This window comes from Argentina silus (assembly GCF_951799395.1).
Source record: "Argentina silus genome assembly, chromosome: 2".
Lineage (NCBI taxonomy): Eukaryota > Metazoa > Chordata > Actinopteri > Argentiniformes > Argentinidae > Argentina > Argentina silus.
The window spans coordinates 25273864-25292170 of NC_139656.1; the positions used below are offsets into that span (position 1 = coordinate 25273864).

Consider the following 18307-nt stretch of genomic DNA (forward strand, 5'->3'; position numbering starts at 1 on the left):
CTGGATCATTCTATGCATGGTTCGTTGCACAGTAGGCTGTTGAGGGTTTATCCCCTTTAGTATTCAGACCCTGTGTCTATAGTTAAAAAAAAAAAAATAACGGCATGTTTCTCTTCTCCACTTTTCTGTCAGCCTCTCTGACAGCTGTGTTTTATCTCCCCAACAGGTTTGAACAGCAGCTGCAGCTGAACATACTGGAGGGCACTCCAGAGGATGGCATGTCGTTTTACCGGCATGAATAACGGGACAATTATCATGTGCCACAGTTTGGGGAGGAACATCTGATGGCAGTTTTTCTGCTGAAACATTTGAAGCTATTAAAGCTAATTATGATTTGTATAGGGTATGATCATACTGGACTTAAAGGGGTAATCTGTAATGCGTACATCCATTTTTGGACTTTTTAATTCATGATACATAGCCATTGATTCTTCAACACGTTAGCTGGTTAACCAGGACCGGACAATTCGTGAGTATGTACGTTAGCTTGCTAACATTTCTCCGATGCTAGATATCACGTTTAGTGTATATGTTAACCCTTAACCACCTGGAACCCCTTTATCAGATCACATATTTTTTTGATAAACTTGTTTTACTCCATTGTTTGTAAAAAAAAAAAAAAAAAAAAAGAATGAATGAAAAATGAATGAAAATGAATTTGAGAGTTGGTACATTTCTCCAGCCCCATCCCTCAGCTGTTTACCAAAAGAAGTGGTGGGGAGCTCACTTTGTTGTTGTTTGAATTACGGATTACACCTTTAACAATTGGCTTTATCATCAATAAACCAGATTTTTAAGTACCAATTTTGCACCTAAAGAAGAGACTATACTTCTGAATCTGGAAAAAATATAAGTGTTTTTTTTTTTTCATACTGTACATTTTAAATGAAGTATTAGAGAGATTATGAAGGGGGTTAGTCTCCTCATAAATTGATGTTTACACCACGAAGATTGTCCCACTTAATCTTAACAGCTGCTTCCTTTCAGAAAACTGTACCGGTTATTTTACGAGAGCAGCAACGGATAACACATCTGAAAGACTCCAGAGGAATTATCGCACAAGGTCGATCATCTCCAACAAATGTTGATACTGCATCTACGGCAAGCCGGCGGTGATATTTTCAGCCTGTCCCTTGAAAACAGACGATCCGCAGGGGTGGCGTGGCGTTCCTATAGGCTGATCTCCCAGGGGTAATGAGAGTGTCACTGAGGCGGACTGAGAAAGCTCAGGCAGGCTGCAATATGGATGAGCACCAGGCGAGACACCGCCACCAAAATGAATTTGGCTGCGCTGACTACCTGTCATTCGGTTGAAGGGGTCTGCACGATGGGTGAGAAGGGGCTTACTCCTGCCCTGTCAGAGCGTAGATGTGACTGTTACTCTCATTATGATAAGTCCTTGCCCCTTACCCTTACTACACTCACAACCAGTACACTCCATCCATCTGGTATCAGGTTTCATTTTTCTGTTACTAATTATTGTCTCATTTCAGATGCAGTAGTGGTCACGTCATTCAGAGCATTCATACTGTGTTATGCTAGTGATGCAGCCTGTTTATTTTGTTTACTTTCTGACCCCTTGTTATACCTTGCACATCCTTTAGTTAATTAGTTACAAAGTATACAGACACATTTGTTACAGTTACACACTCACTTTTATTGATTTCCATCTACAATAAATTGCTGGAAGCATACACGCATGCCAACACATCAGCTCCCGCTGTTGTTACTAACCGAACGCTGGCTAATAGAGAGCGTCGCACGATGATGACGTCATTGGGAAATTATGGGATTTGTATTGTTCAGACATGGTGCTTGAATATTTTAGTAAATGTAGAATATACTTACCTTAAGCTTACTTTTTCTAAATAGAACTGAAGTGTTTAATTGAAAATAGAAATGTTGGAAAACTTACCTGTTTAGGTTAAGGACCACTTACAACCCCCTGTGTGAAAGGCAATTGGTTAAATCCTGTTAGGGTGGGAAAATTGATGGCTGTATTTAAACAGTAGAGTTTTGGCCTTCAGGGAGTGCATGGGCCTAGAGTGTGGATACTACGCTGAATAATTTGAAACTGGTGAGCAGTATACTATGACAATAGTCGGCTTGTTTGTTTATTTCTTTGATTTCCTTTTTTTCCAACATGTCTACACGTTCCTGAGTTTGTAAATATAGAGAAACACAATCTATTTAATAAATCTGCATAAGTGGAATCTGGTTCTTGTGTCTTCCTGTCCAGACCCTCGGCTGGGTTGTATTGTAACAAGACCGTCAAACTATTTCAAAAAGGCAAATAACAAGCCATGAAGAGATGAAGATGAAGATGAAGATGTTCACCGGTAGATGTTCACCTAGTTCGAAATACATTCATACAGTAACGTGTAAATTCAACAATAAATTCAAAAATTAGACGTGCAAGCATAGACTGAGTTATCTAACAGAAATATGGGAATTATTCTAGATACAGGGTTTTATATCAGACTTTGGAGGATAAGGCTCCATGTTCCCTGTGTGTCACCTGTCCTAACCAAATTCAACTTACAGTATATCTAACAATCACAGCTTGTGTATCTCTAAAATAACACTGGTTCTGATTATGCCATCACTGTGTAGTGCGCATTAACCTCAACAACAGTGCAGTGTGAAAAAAGGATACCACGTGATCAGAGTCTGTCTTTCAGTTGTCTCTCAAGGGCAATGGCAAGGATAAAGCCTTTGGCTCAGTCCCCCTCGCTCTCTAGGTTGAAAGGGAAGGCAGTATGCATGACAAAGCAGGCTAAGGTAAGTATTTAAAAAGGCTGCTCATTATATTCAAGAGTCTTGTATATTAAATTGCCATGCATTGCCATTTGCAGCTGCAAATAAATAGACCTTTCTTTCTTATGGACAAATAAAGAGGGATGTGAGATAAACTCTCTTTGTCATGATTGACTGTTGGTTTGATGCTTGAATAGTTGTGAAAACAGCTGGTATTTGGTTTAAGGATGTCAACATTGTACAGTAGGTAAAGAATGGCTATCTGAAATACTTCATATTGAGCTATTTCCACAGTGGTCAGGGCTCCATTCTGAATTGATCTGGGAAGCAGGGCAGAATACAAAGTGGGAGCCTTGAACTATTCTTCCTTTCTCTCTACGCCTCCTCTCCTCCTCACTCGCGTCCTCCCTCTCTCTGGTGTGCGTTACATCTTCTCTATTATTATGCATATCTGTTAAATCGATGAGAAATAGTTGACATTCCACCATGCCCCTGCCATGCAAGGTTCATACATATTTCAGTCAGCGTTCCCTCTCCACAAACATCAGCCTGCTGCTCAAGGTATTTGGCCTGCATTCTAAAATGTTCTTCAATGGGAGCAGTGAGATGACAGGATTCCTTCACTGACACAGCCCCCCCCCACATTCCTCCAATAACAGCAAGTGCTTTGTTGACAGCAAGTACAATGCTCGTGCCTTTGGGTGTCAGTGCCACCAAATTGTATGTAAGGCTGGAATGGACACTACTGGATATTAAGTAACATTGAAAAGTCCAAGTCCTAGTACTGTAGGTATAAACTTTGATTTGTGTGTGTGTGGGTGTGCGTGTGTATAAAGCAAGGAATTTTGTAAACATGTGTGGATATGTGTTAGCGTGACAAGGAAAGCTGGAGAGACTAGGCGAAATCCTGTATTAAAGAAGAGGGCATAAAAACATTACAACAGATTTTTACAACATCCCTTTCAGCTACTATAGACTAAGCCGCCCCATAGGAACCTGAAAGAAAATCTGGGAAAGTCGCATTTCATCTCAGGGATAATCCCTTTCATCTGCAGTCCAAAGTAAGATGTTTGTTTTGAGGCAAAGTTATGGAAGTGAGCGCCTTCGAAAGAATAATAACGATGTATTTTTTTATTTTAATATTATGTATAGTGTTGCTAATACTCTGTCTTGTGAGGGGTACTTGAGGATCAACAAGGCTCAATAATCCCAAATGTGAGACTACAGTTCATACAGTATACTGTATATGTTAGCAGATCTACCCAGGAGAGCCATCTCTTCCCAAGGACTTCCTCCTAAAAGGATTTTGAGGTTTGAAACTACGGTCTCTCATCGCTTTCACATTGAGATTTGAGAATGTTCCTGCTGTGGCTGACATTTTGTTTTATCTCCACCAGAGTGTGGAGCGTGTGTGTGTATGTGTGTATGTGTGTGTGTGTGTGTGTGTGTGCTTGCGCATGCATGTGAGCGTGCCTGCATGTGTGTGTGTGTGCGCATGTAAGCATGCCTGCGTGTGTGTGTGTGTGTGTGTGCGCATGTGAGCATGCCTGCGTGTGTATGTGTGTGTGTGTGTGTGTGTGTGTGTGTGTGTGTGTGTGTGTGTGTGTGTGTGTGTGTGTGTGAAATACAGGTACCTTGAAATATAAGAAATGCAGTCACCTTGAGAAACAAAGAGATGGGAACAAAGAAATGTCATGGAAGTTTAAAGCTCTCTATTTTCTCTCCATGTCCATTTATTCAGTGTCAGGTCTTTGAGAAAGGGAGAAAATGAATGCTATGGAAGTGTGAGAATTACAGTATGTACAATATGCTTGGAAATGATGGACAAGTGTACACGGGATGTGTTATGTGAGCAAATACGCACCAAGAAATCTAGTGTTATATTGTAGGCTGGGATGTTCAAGTGTTGTGATGTGCTTTAAGGCTGAGAGAGACAGAGAGAGAGACACAGGCAGTCTGCTGACCTGTGCCATCACTCCGCCTAGATATATACGGCAGCCTCCTTAGGGACGGTCCAGCAGACAGCGGGAATTTGCACTGAAAGATAGCATAGGTTCAGAGGACCTTGTCATCTGTCATCCACCTTGGGACCTGTCAGTACAGCCAGGAACAGCTGTCCTGCCTCAATTATGAATCATTGCCCATGTCAGGAGACATCAGACCTGGCCGCTTATCTCCACCAGCACTGTAGCCAGGGGCCCATAGGGAGCCCTGCTCACATATATACACATACATATACACTACCACAGGAACCATAATGAGAGCAGGCTTGGCTCATACCCCAAAGCCTTCCCTCAGGAGCCCATTGGGAACAAGCCACTGGAGTAACTGGCTCCAAGAAAAACAAACAAGTAGCAGAGAACTGTGTTTTACTGTGGATCTGCACCAAAAGGTGTTGTTCTATTTCCAGAATTTTGAAAGTATCAACAGTACGATGTTTCGTTTGAAACGTGTATTGTGCATAGGGACAGTGTAGGCCCATGATATCGATTGTAAATATGTGGTGGGTGGAGCTCAGAGGAAAAGGCCTTCGTAAAACAGACAGACAAGGACGATGTTAATGTACTGTACAGTATTGAATGACCCTCTTTGCAAGTTCATTGTTTACAAGAAATAACTATAGCTGAAGTTAAATATTGTAAGAGAGGTGGCTGGTTGGATGGTGTCCAGATGATTCACTGGAGAGGGAGAGGGAGATGGAGAGGGAGAGAGAGGGAGATGGAGAGAGAGAGAGAGAGAGATGGAGATGGAGAGAGAGGGAGATGGAGAGAGAGAGAGAGAGAGAGAGAGAGACTGACTGACTGACTGACACAGACAGACTGATAAAAATAGAAGAATGGACCAAGGACACTGATTACAACACAGCATTCTTGGGAACTCAATGTTCTTAAAACCAATTCTGCCTTCCCTCCTCTCTAATGCCTTCACTCACAGTCCATGGTCTCTCTCCTACTTAATCCCCTCCCACACACACACACACACACACACACACACACACATACAATGCTGGAAGTAGAAGAGACATCTCCCCTAACTGATGGTCTGGACTCTTATATGCAGGACAGACATGCGCCTGATTAATAGGCAGTCATAGAGAAGAAAATGTAGCTGCTGATTATGTTTCCCCCACAATACAATAACAAGACAATGTTGTTACTGTCGTAATTGCAGTGTTACTACACAGGTATAACGGACATTTGACTGTCCAAAGGGTCTGTACATAACAAATACCAAGATACATCAATGTTCTGTAAAACGTTACAATCAATACTGATTCAACTCTACCTGTCCTCTGGGTATGTGCTCTTTGAGTTTCATTTCTCTTCAGTATTCCATTAAAATAATTCATTCGCCCTCATCACAGATATGAGTGAGCCCCAGTGTATGGCCATTGTTTCCTCAATCAAAAGATTTGAATGAACAGACCCATAATGCAAGGAGACAGTGCCTCCAACAGACCTTGGGCAACTCAGAGAATACAAAAACAGCGAAGGTGGAAAATATGTTTCAATAGATATAGTATGGATGCAGAAAAAAAAAGCATTTAACAGGAGAAGGCCATTCTGTTTTCTTGTTTTCTGTATATGTTCGTAGATAAATCAATTCAAAATGTGATTGCAACACATAAAATACAGGGTCGAAAAAAAACACTCCAGTACGGCCATTCATCATGTACTGTAATAATAATTTTACAGGCAAGCGAATGCTTGATGACTCAGATAACATTCACTGGAAATTCGCTCCCGCTAATTTTACTGTTGAAAACATCTGGTGGCACACTGCAATGAGCATATGTAATGTCTCGGAGGAGTCGTTGGCTTGTGTAGAATGGACTGCTACGTCATCTAAATGGATAAGCCTTGCCATACATATAAATGGCCGTCTGCAGCACCCAGGATAAACAGTCATTGTGTACACCCAACAATAGGTATGTCATCAAAATGCAAAAACGGCTCGGCACCTGAGATGATGTGATTCTCCCCTGTAAATGGTGTGGCAAGTCAAACTAAACCTGTGGTCATAATTGAGGGCATTCTGACAATCTGTCTCAGAGGTCTGCTGCTCTTCCACAAACCACCCCATCTTGAGGTGTTCCAAATGGTCCTTCTACATAGTCAATCTGCCCTGTGCCAGTCATCCGCGGTTATTGTTTTGTGAGCATCTCCGGACAATGCCAAAATAAAGACAGGCATTTAGCAGAGAATTGAAGCTCCATTCATATCCCCCCCCCTACAGACTGTACACTCATTGTCATGTACTCTGTATGCATGGTTAGCTGGGTTGAACATTCACCTCATCATTATCGCCACAATCCCATCCCAGCATTCAGAAACACAGGTCTCAAACAATGATGACGGGGCAATCAACAAAACGAGCGCCAGTATTGTGTTGATTATACAGCGCACTACACTGAGACAATAACAACCTGCCTATTGCTGCTATTATTGTTGTGGTTAAGTCCACATTCATAGCTTGCTGCGCTTAAAGAGATTGGATGGGTGCATTGGAATAGATTGATTTGTAAATGGACAATGAATCCCTGGGGGTGATGAGCTGTTGACAGCACAACAATGAACTCACTGAAACAACAGTTTTCTCCTTGAGGAAGTCCCTTTTCAGCAGGGGGCAGAGGTTAAAGAAGGCCCTTTGAATATTTTGAAATGCTCTTATGAAATATAGTGATGAAACATATTACATCTCCATTATATGAGCAATTGACTTGACTTGCAGAGGTGCTGCTCAACCTGGACATTCTGTTTTTAATATTTCCGGCGGAGTGCAATTTTGCATAGATTTGAATACATGCATTTGTGATTCTGCCTGCTTATTTTCTTGCATGCATCTCTCCTCTCCCCTCTTCATCACGCCTCATAATGCCCTTGCACGGCTGACAGAGATAGAGAGGACAGAGAGTTTTCTCCCAGACACTTTCCTCTTCTTTATGACAGCTCGCTAAGGTGGAGGAGCAATTAGTGTCACCTGAAATCATTCCCCCGGGGATGGGAAGCCCGTGAAAACTCATCTCAGCCCAGGCCCTGACATCCTAAAAAGCTCATCAGGATCAGACAGCCCTCCCTTATGTCCTGCCACAACCCCCCCTCCTCCCCCCCTCCCCCCTCAAGGCTGGGGATGAAAGGTTCTCCTCATCTCATCTCAAGTTCATTAAAGCCACCCTGCCTTTCTCAACCTCTATTACAAGCGCAGGGCAGGATCCCCACCGTGTCCTGGGCTGCCGTCTGGAGGAGAGGATTGTGGTGGGTCCTGGACTAAGGGACATCTGTAGGGACATTGACTCACTGACTTAATGAATGCCCCCACCCCCACGCCACCGCCATGTTAAAATGCGCTCATGCACTCTTCACTACAACATGACCTCTTGCAGTGAGGCTAAAGGCCCCATAGGCTGGTTATTTTTGCAAACGCAATGGGAAAAAGGACAAAAGCTAGAAAACTCTCTCTCTCTTCTCCCTCCCTCTCCCTCTGGAGTCTTGGCTGTAACACATTGCCCTTCCCCACCATTAATTTGTTAAGTGAACGAGGAGGCGTACATCACTGAGAAACACATATACATCCTGCCATGGTTTGTCAGGGTCAATGCCAAATGCATTTAGCTGCCTTTGTCAGAAACAGTGGAATTAAAATGAGAGCGCTGGAATCGATAGAGCAATTCTCTCAGCATGGGGAAGGGCCTGTGTGTCAGCAATTGGCCATGTTTATGAACATGACTATTGATTGGAGTCAGGGGGAGCAGAGTCCCAGGGGAGCTGTCAAGTAGCAATCGTTAACCCTTGAGTGGGCATAGGCTGTAAACACTTGGCAAACCCAGTGACATCCTGAAGCTACTATGGATTATCTGCATTTGTCACATTGTACCCACAAAATCAAGAAAAATGATTCCACATGTTCCCTATGCAAATGACGTCTACTAATTGCACCTAGACTAGGCGAGAAATTCCGAGGTCATTATCAGCAGTATCCCAATCAAATGATAATCCTACATACAATTAAACACGTTAACTCATTTACGTTCATCATCTGTCAGGTAACATGTGGTGCATTATACTAGCATTAAGACGCCTATCCGGCTAATTAGAGCTGATCCCAACTCTCGCACAGCTGTAGCTATTCACCACAGCTGAGAGGGAGCCCAATTTACCTTCATTTTAATTGGTCCCTGTTTCCCAATAACATATCCCAGGGTGTGTTCCAGGGAATCGATCGAGACAAGGATAGAGAGAGAGAGAGAGAGAGAGAGAGAGAGAGAGAGAGAGAGAGGGACAAAGGAAGAGGAAGAGAGAGAGAAATGAAGTGCCGACAAGTGGGACTAATCGCAGTGTGATAGTGAGATGATATCTGTGTAGCCTGACCTCGGAATCAGCCAGTGTGACAGTTCCCTCTCTACTCTGCTTTGAATGATGCTGCCTCGGAGTTAATGGAAAATGGAACTCTCTCAAAACCCATGCTCTGCGGCTCCAGTAGAAATTGACCACGTCCAGTCTCCCAGACTCTGAAAAAGCATCAAAGACCCTCTGCTTCATTCCTCTCTATACATTCTCTCTCTCTTTCTCTCTCTCTCTCTCTCTCTCTCTCTCTCTCTCTCTCTCTCTCTCTTTCTAATCAGCTGGGGGGCACAGGAGCTTGGCCCTTTGAAAAGGGACTTGAAAGGTGGGACAGGAGTGTGCCAGCTGGTAACCCCTTGAGACAGGGGCAGGTAGAACACTGGGCAGGGGAGTGAATAAATCAGAGAGAGAGAGAGAGAGAGAGACAGATGGCCTGGAGAGAGCTGATAGCTGACCCACAGGGTTTTTGTTCAAACTAAAACACTACTAACCAGATCAGTTCAGTGGCTCTGCATGCCCAACCGTGGAAACACACATCTGTCCTTTATCAAACCCTGAGGTAACCGTAGCTGGGAGAGGTACAGAGGAGCTAGCATCTGAGGACAGCTCTTTTCAAGACCATGTCGGTTTCTGTCTGGATGAGGCGCAAGACTTGGGTTCAAATACTATTTAAAATCATTATAAATACCTATCTACAGTACATGCGTGTATATGTGTATGTGTGGGGCTTGGAGCAGGAGGAAAAAAAGAACTAGATAAAAATAGATGCGTAGAAAAAATAGTAGAAATGATGCAAGGAATGCTATCTGACAGAATGTAAATTCTATTTATTAATTTCAAAGCTGATGTACCCCTAAAAGAAAATAAACACATAAGTAAACTTATAAATATAAAAAATATACTTACTGAATCTGTGCTTGATTGAGTTTGCCATTGGAATAGTCCCAAAAGTGCAAATCCCGCCCATCTGGCACTCGAGGCAGACTCTCAAGCAAATGCAAATACTATTTGGACCCAGGTCTGATGAGACGGCTACTGCAAACACTGACAACACTGTTTCCTCTCTCAAAGAGAGCTGGCCATGTTAGATCAACACTATCGCTAACTCACTATCCTGACAGAATTACAAGAAACAATAATGTATTCGGCGTTGTCGACTTCTAGCGGAGAGGTTGAGCAACCGAGCTAATTGCAGTCAATTTCTCTGATACATATTTCATCCTCGCTTGCCCTCCCTCTCTGCGTGTAACGCAAGTGTGTTGAAAGGAGCATTGACCGAACACAGAAAAGGTCTCGTCTTGATTATGTGTTGCCTCCCTTTCTTTGACATGCTAGCGCGTTGGTTTGGAGGGCCAGAGAGGTGTCGGGGTGCAGGCAGGCAGGCCTGGTACGTGCTTGGAAAGCCTACACAGCTGTCTCGGTCGATAGGCCTCAGCTTAATTAGGGCAGCAGCAACATAAAGAATCCTAATGATAAACCAGCGCACCCCCTCCTCCTCCGTGGCTTATTCCGCTGTGCCTCTCCTCTCCTGTCCTTGCCTCCGCTACTCCCTCACCTCGTCTGGCTGCCGGCCTGTCCGTCTGCGGGGATAATGAGTCCCTTACAGGCAGCGCGTGGAGGAGGCCAGACCCCCCAGAGAGGAGCACACTCAACAAGGTTTCTCCAATTACAGCTGAGCTGGAGCCTCCCTCCTATGGCTCCTTAGCTCAGTGGAAGGGCCAGCCGGCGTCCCTACTGTTCACTACAAAGACTAAGTGGAGGTGTTCCATGTGTCAGCGTCTGGGATACCAACTCCAGTAAAAAATCTGACTCTGGAGGTTGTTTGTGAAAACGAATGAATAAATAGCATCTATTTACGGTAGCCTGGCTATCCTGAGTATGATGTGTCAATCCAGTCCCTATGAAGGTATACAGGAAATTGTTTTCCAAAAAATTGTGTCAAATCTACTATTTTTAAACATTTTGTGAATAGATAACAAATACACACGATGAACACAACGTCTATGACTCACTGTGTCTAACAGTCATCACTTTTATATTAGTTTCTATCGGTAGGAAATTAAACTGCGTGTGAGTGAGTGTGTGATCACTAAATGAATAAATAGTGCCTGTACATCACTGCTTTGGTGGAATATCATAGCATACCTATTGATCACGCAAACCAATCTCCGTAATCCAATCAAACAGAAGAGGGAAGTCTCCTCCCCCCACTGGATGGAGTGCTTAGCTTAACTCTGGCAGGACACACTGAGCTGATCAGAAAGGTGGAAGCAATCAATTTACACAAAGCTCCAGCAACAATCCATTTCATCTCTATCTCCAACCATGATGAAAAGAAGATTAGTGTCTGCAAAATGACACGAATGACTCTACTCTTAAAATAAAAGGGATCAAGCACTGATTTGAATAATGATGAGTTTTTCTTATGATATTAAATGATATAATCTTTTTTGATCTTTCTTGGCACGGGTAGAAATGAATTGATTTGCGCTGCCATTTGTGTCATGGATTTCAAAGAGACAGTGCTACAACACTAATATCACAGTCCCATCTCTCTGGGTACAGAAATAATTAAATAAGTCTGCTTTTATTGGGAAGAAATGGCCCATATCTTCTTCTCCCACTATAAGGGAGATGGAGAGTAAGTCTAGCATGTAAAGTCTGTATCAACAACATCCGCCTCAGAAAACACATCTTACTGTAAACACTGAGCAAAACTAATGACTGATACACTTCTGGATAATACTTGGCTTGGTCCCCTTCATCTTAAAGCTGGGAATTGGCTAGCCCACCACTTTGATTACAACGTCGAAAAGCGGGGTGTTGTGGCTTGTAAAAGTAACTGTTACAATTTTGTATTGTTATGACAATTTTATATTATGTATTTACTAAGTACAACACCATGTTTACGCAGAATGGTGGGCCAGCCAATTCCCACTTGGCAGCTTGTTTGAGTAACTCATATAATCTCTGACCACACTAATTAACCAAAGCTTAACCCGAATGATTGTCGATATCCAACCATCAGCTATGATTGACATCCCTCTGGCTCTGTCCATACCTGCTACTACAGTACTACTCCCAACTCCAAGGTGAGAGAATAGTTTTCAGAAGTTTGAAGAGGTGTGGTGGTGATTAAGTGCTAGTGGACCATGGTGAACTTGAAAGAGCTCAATAGTCATTTGCAAGACCATGCTTGGGAATATCAATGCTCATTACTGGTGGAATTCCATTAGGCTGAGAGAGCGCTGATTGACAACCGGCTAGAGCTGTCTGTGCGGACAAAGATGGCTGGCTCTTCAGAGAACCATTTATACCAGAACCCCCAATATAACAATTAAGGAAAAGAGTGCAAAAAAGAAATAAAATAGAGAGGGCTGTAATCTATAGGGTCATTTCACCAAGGGAAATAAGTAGGCTTTTTTTTTTTTTTTTTGCTGTGCTATCTGGATGAAGTGGACTGTAGCAGGCGAAGATAGCAGGGGCCTGACTGGGGAAATGTGAGTCGGTGAGATTATGATGCGGTGCTCTCTGGGCTGCAGATAGCCTCTCGGTCCACTTATCTATGTGAAACAGCAGTAAGAGCAGTACACACTGACCCTCAATGATGAGTGACTATCAGCAGGAACCCTGCATGCTGCACACCATCCCCGCTGTCAACCTGACCACGCGGGGGACTTGAGCACACTCACCAGAAATCCTCGCCCAGGAAGTCTTTGCTGAAATCCAGTGCCTTGATAACCCATGTCCATTCAACGTTCAACAAACAACATTCATTCAATGCCATTGTAAATACTGTAGCTCACATCGGGGAGGGGGGAAGGGGGGCGGGGGGGGGGGTAAGGGGGGCGGGCTTGCTACTATGACCAAGAAGGCCATGTTTGGCCATCCTCTCCTCCAGCCCTATTTAGTGGAATGGGGAGACATGTCCGAGGGCTGAAAGGAGAGTCAAAGGGAGTGCAATGAGCATGGGAGAAAAGCATAGCCATAAGAAACCTAATTAGTCAAAGGAGATGGCGCGAGTCTGCCCTTCAAAGAGTCTTGTCAGTGTTTCCCATCCAATCAAGGCTGTGTTTTTTTTTATTATTATCTGTGTGAGTGGCGGGTGCCTGGAGACTGGCCTTCCCTGTCTAAGTGAGTGGATCATAGCCGCTGACTTTCACGCTCTCCGCCCCCCCCGCCCCCCGCCCCCCGCCCCCCGCCCTCTCATTCCCTCTGAGGGCCTCTGATAAATGAAGTGAGCTCATTTGTTCAGGTCTGGCCTTCAAGTTCAGAGACACACTCTGCATTGAAGTTTCGGGAAACTTAACTAATCATGGTGAAGTGGGAGAGAGGTGACACATCACTTCACTTGAAACAAACATCCCTGACTATAAATCACAACACCAATTCACTCCATCAGCATCAGAGTGTCCCACAAATGCTGGTTTCTGTCTGCTTGGGAATAGTGCCGGTCAGGGATTTAGTGTGTGTGTGTGTGTGTGTGTGTGTGTGTGTGTGTGTGTGTGTGTGTGTGTGCGTGTACGTGCGTGCGTATGTGTGCGTGTGCGTGTGCGTGTGTCCTACAGACATACATTCTTACAGTATATGAGCTGAAGACTGCATGAATGCCAAACCAGAAGAGATGAAGCAGAGCAAAAGGTTATGCTGGATATGGCAGGGATAATTCCAGCTGTAACACTGGCAAGTCCAAGTTGTCCCAGTAGGTATGAACTTTGAAATGAAATGTGTGTGTGTGTGTGTGTGTGTGTGTGTGTGTGTGTGTGTGTGTGTGTGTGCGTGCGTGTGTGTGTAGAAGGGTGAGTGAGTGTGTGAGTACATTCTACACAGTAATGTATGTGTGTGTATGCATGTGTGTGTGATTTATTGATTCTTACAGGCTGGAGAGTAATTGCATGCAGCTTCCAATGCAATCTACACGTGAGTGAGTGAGAACTGTGTGGACATGGGAGGTCTGCGAACAGAAACGCTTGATTATTGAACAGACTAGTGAAAGAGAGAGAGACAGAGAGAGAGAGAGAGAGAGAGAGAGAGAGAGAGAGAGAGAGAGAGAGAGAGAGAGAGAGAAAGAAAAACTCTAAGAGATCCCTCAGTGCTGGTGCCTTTGGGTGTCAGTGCCACCAAATTGTATGAAAGGCTGGAGTGACACTACTGGATATTAAGTGTCCTCACAGGATGACATGACCATTTAATTCATTGCGACCTGAAGAGTGAATGAATGACAAACCAGAAGAGACAAAGCAGAGCAAAAAGTTACGCTGAATATGACAGCTGCAACATTGGCAAGTAGTGTCATCCAAGTCCCAGTACACACAGTGTGTGTGTGTGTGTGTGTGTGTGTGTGTGTGTGTGTGTGTGTGTGTGTGTGTGTGTGTGAGAGAGAGAGAGGAAGGGTGAGTGAGTGGTGTGTGCGTATATTCTACACAATATGTGTGTGTATGCATGTGTGTGTGATTTATTGATTCTTACAGCAAGGCTGGAGAGTAATTGCATCCCGTCTCAATGCAATCTACACGTGAGTGAATGAGAACTGTCTGGACATGGGAGGTCTGCGAACAGAAACGCTTAATTATTGAACAGACTAGTGATAGAGGAGAGAGCACAAGAGAGATAGATAGATAGAGAGAGAGAGAGAGAGAGAGAGAGAGAGAGAGAGAGAGAGAGAGAGATAGAGAGAGATAGAGACAGAGAGAGAGAGAGAGAGAGAGAGGGAGAGAGAGAGAGAGAGAGAGAGGGAGAGAGAGATAGAGAGAGACAGAGAGAGAGGGAGAGAGAGAGAGAGAGAGAGAGAGATAGAGAGAGACAGAGAGAGAGAGAGAGAGAGAGAGAGAGAGAGAGAGAGAGAGAGGGGGGAGAGGGAGAGAGAGAGAGAGAGAGAGAGAGATAAACATAAAATGAGATTGATTCTGAAAACATGGAGCTATTTCTAAGAGATCCCCCAGTGCTGGTGCCTTTGCATGTCAGTGCCACCAAATTGTATGTAAGGCTGGAGTGACACTACTGGATATTAAGTGTCCTCTCAGGGTGACATGACCATTTCTTTCAAGTCCTAAAAACTAGACAGATTGCACAACACTAGGATCAGACAGTACTGCTTGAGCAGAAAACCGAAGGGGCAACAGATGCCCTGGCTGAGGATCCACTGAATCTCTGTCATCAGTGGGTACGACTCATTGAGTTGTTCAATTAAACTGAAGGATACTGGGGAACTGTACAGCCATTTTCATCGTATGTCCTTAGGCTGTGTGTATGATTGCAGACCCTAGTTCCATCTATATGTTTGTGTTTGGACCACACATGGTCTACTCCTCCCATCGGCTCTCAGTGATGTGTGTTCATAAAGAGTGTCCTGTATGCTCTCCAGCACAGCCTCTCATTCTGGATACTTCACTACAGAGAGACTGCCTGCTGAGACATGAGTGCACTGGAGAGGTTGGGGAGAGGGAGAGCTGCTATATCAAACATCAGAGTAAGAGAGTGGTTGTGTGTGTGTGTGTGTGTGTGTGTGTGTGTGTGTGTGTGTGTGTGTGTGTGTGTGTGTGTGTGTGTGTGTGTGTGTGTGTGTGCACGTGTGTGTGTATAAATGCGTGTGTGCATACACACTTTGAGTTTCATTACCTTAGCATACATCCAAAACCCCAAGGAGACAGAAAAAGAAAAACACACATACTCAAACAAACACCCTCTGTCTAGACTTATCTTAGCCCTCCAGAGCCAGGCAGACATAGCTCACCCATTTCAAAGTCTCCAGCACTAAATGAGGTGCTCTAAGAATTGGAAATGCCACAAAATGGGTATGCTGGCAATTAATTTTTGGATAGTTTTGCAGGATGTGCTGTAAAATAAGCAAGCAAACATTCAACACCCATTACCATGATTTTCAACTACTTTTCTGGGGTAAGCCTCTTCCTAAAACTAATCATGACCCATTTTCCCAGGGCTGATGATTTACATAAATCAAAGAAAAGTTTAGTCAGAATAGCTTGTTGTTTATATGAAAGCAGTATAAATGCACAATACATTACAAATCTACAAAAGGTTTTGGGCCCCTAAAGCCCAAATGGTATCTTCCTATTAAGATTCAGCAAAGAGAAAACTATAAGAAATTAAGAATTTTCACTCATGGATCAATCAACCATCTACCTTCGACTATCATGAAGATTGAGCGTTTAAACAGTGCTTATTTCCTGAATCCATTTCAGCATTGTGTGTCGAGTGACATATTTCATATACAGGCTAGTGGTATTTCGTAATGCAAATTCTCTATCCACAAAAGTTCTGAACACAAAGATACGGTAGAGTAGATCAGAACACTGTCACAATCCCCTTTCCTCAAGACGGAGGATTTGAATGCATCTAATCCATGCAACTAGTTGGCAACTTTGAATAATAGCTCTTTGCATTTCAAAGGTTGTGTGAAATCCTTTTGTAAGAGGAGAGAGTTAAAAGGGATGTCATCTGGTGTGAATGTGATTGTGATGGTGGGGCCTGGGGCCGGAGCCTCTTTGGCTCAACATGACACGTCCTCATCTCCTTCACCAGGGACAAGGATGAAACGAGCTGCGCAGATTGATTGATGACTTCTCCACTCCAGAATCATTTTCCCAAATGTACATAATTGAATGAGCGGCCCTCAGATGTCAGAAAGAGAGTACGCCCACTCCAGTCTGTGAATAGCACCTCTGTTCAAAAGAGTCGTGAGGAGGAAATGGTAGACTTTGTCACGTTTCATCCCCAATGAGTAGACAGCATGGCACAGCTGCACATATGTACTGTACGTTAATAATGAACATAGCAGAGAAGTGTCCATTGTGAAGGATTTATGGGGGAGGTAAAGAAATATAAAGAAGATTGGTGTAACATCCTCATGGAAAATCCATGGAAATGGCTTCATTCACCTTTTGGATTGGTGAGCCACTCAAGCTGTAGTAGTAGATAACACAACAACAAAAAAAGCTCAAATGATCCTACAGCCTGCCATCACAATGTATCTGACCTCTGCTGAATGGCACACACATTAACACAATGTAATCATATGGGAGTGCATATGGATTCACTTAGTGGATGAGCTCCCTGTGCCCAGGACACATGCCATGTGACTCTAAGGGTGACCTTTGTAATCATTGTTGGTTTTCTCATGTAGGTTACCAGTTCATTTCAGAGTCCCCCTGCATTGCTGATAAGTTGTTTTGACACGAGTGGGTTGGTGTCATTGTCATTTGCTTAGACAAGCACTAAATTATACTGCATGCTTGCACATTGTGCATAAACTGAAGGTGACCTTGAGAGGGCAGCGGTTACAATATACCAGTCTTGCTAGTCAAAGGGCCCTGAAGGGTTTTTCTAGGGTTCCTTTCAACTAGAGACAGGTTTTCACCAAGAAAAAACAAGCAAGGTGACTTTCTATCCACATAATTCAAGGCTTGACAAAGACCGACAGCATGTTATGTGGCCCTGGAGAAAAGCAGTGGCTTAGCCCTGATCTGAAGGACAAAAGTCTCACTTTTAACTCATTGCTTTGCCCTAGTGGATTGCACAAGAGTCTAGCTAAGTAATTGGTTGACAATGAGGAGAGCAGGTCTATGAGAGGATATTTTCAGCCAAGGAGAAAAACACCATTACTCCGTCCATTGAATGAGGCTGTCCTTTCATTATCTACAATGAATTATGTGGTATGATGTTATACCTCAATTTGTGTGTTGTACTCAACAATCTCTGGGAAATCAAATGTACTGTATCTGAAATGCATTTAGACCAATTCTCGTGTACAACACGTATCACATATTCTGATTCTCTTTTGGTATGGCAAAAAGACAAACCATCCCAGAAAAAAAATAAACCGGATGAATGATGCCTGCTTCCAAAGATAAGCACTGATTGGTTGCAGCGAGTCTGTTCCACTGAGAGAGATACATACAAAGTGAGAGCTCTCTGAATTCATACTCGATGTCCAGCTAATGGAGTGCTATAGGTTTATCTCCTACCTGTGCTTTGGCAAACCATTTTTCTAGGCCATTGTGTCTCAATAGATCATTATGAAATTACGGCTGACTAAACAGCTTGTTGTGGTGTCCCTGCTGCCGGCATTGATTGTGGTGGGGCTGTAGACGTGACAGTCAGGGGGATAACAAGTTCTGCATGAATGACTTGAACCACAACAAGCAAACAAGAGCTCAGCTGAATTTTGATTTCCCCAATTCCCTTATAAA

The 18307-nt window shown here is 43.6% G+C and overlaps 1 protein-coding gene across 1 annotated transcript in view; it reads right to left on the reverse strand.

Annotated features, from left to right (window-relative positions):
* Positions 1-18307, reverse strand: part of LOC310815792 (seizure protein 6-like) — a gene marked incomplete at its 5' end in the record, with an annotated part of 99814 nt that overhangs the window by 26787 nt on the left and 54720 nt on the right. The window lies entirely within an intron of this gene.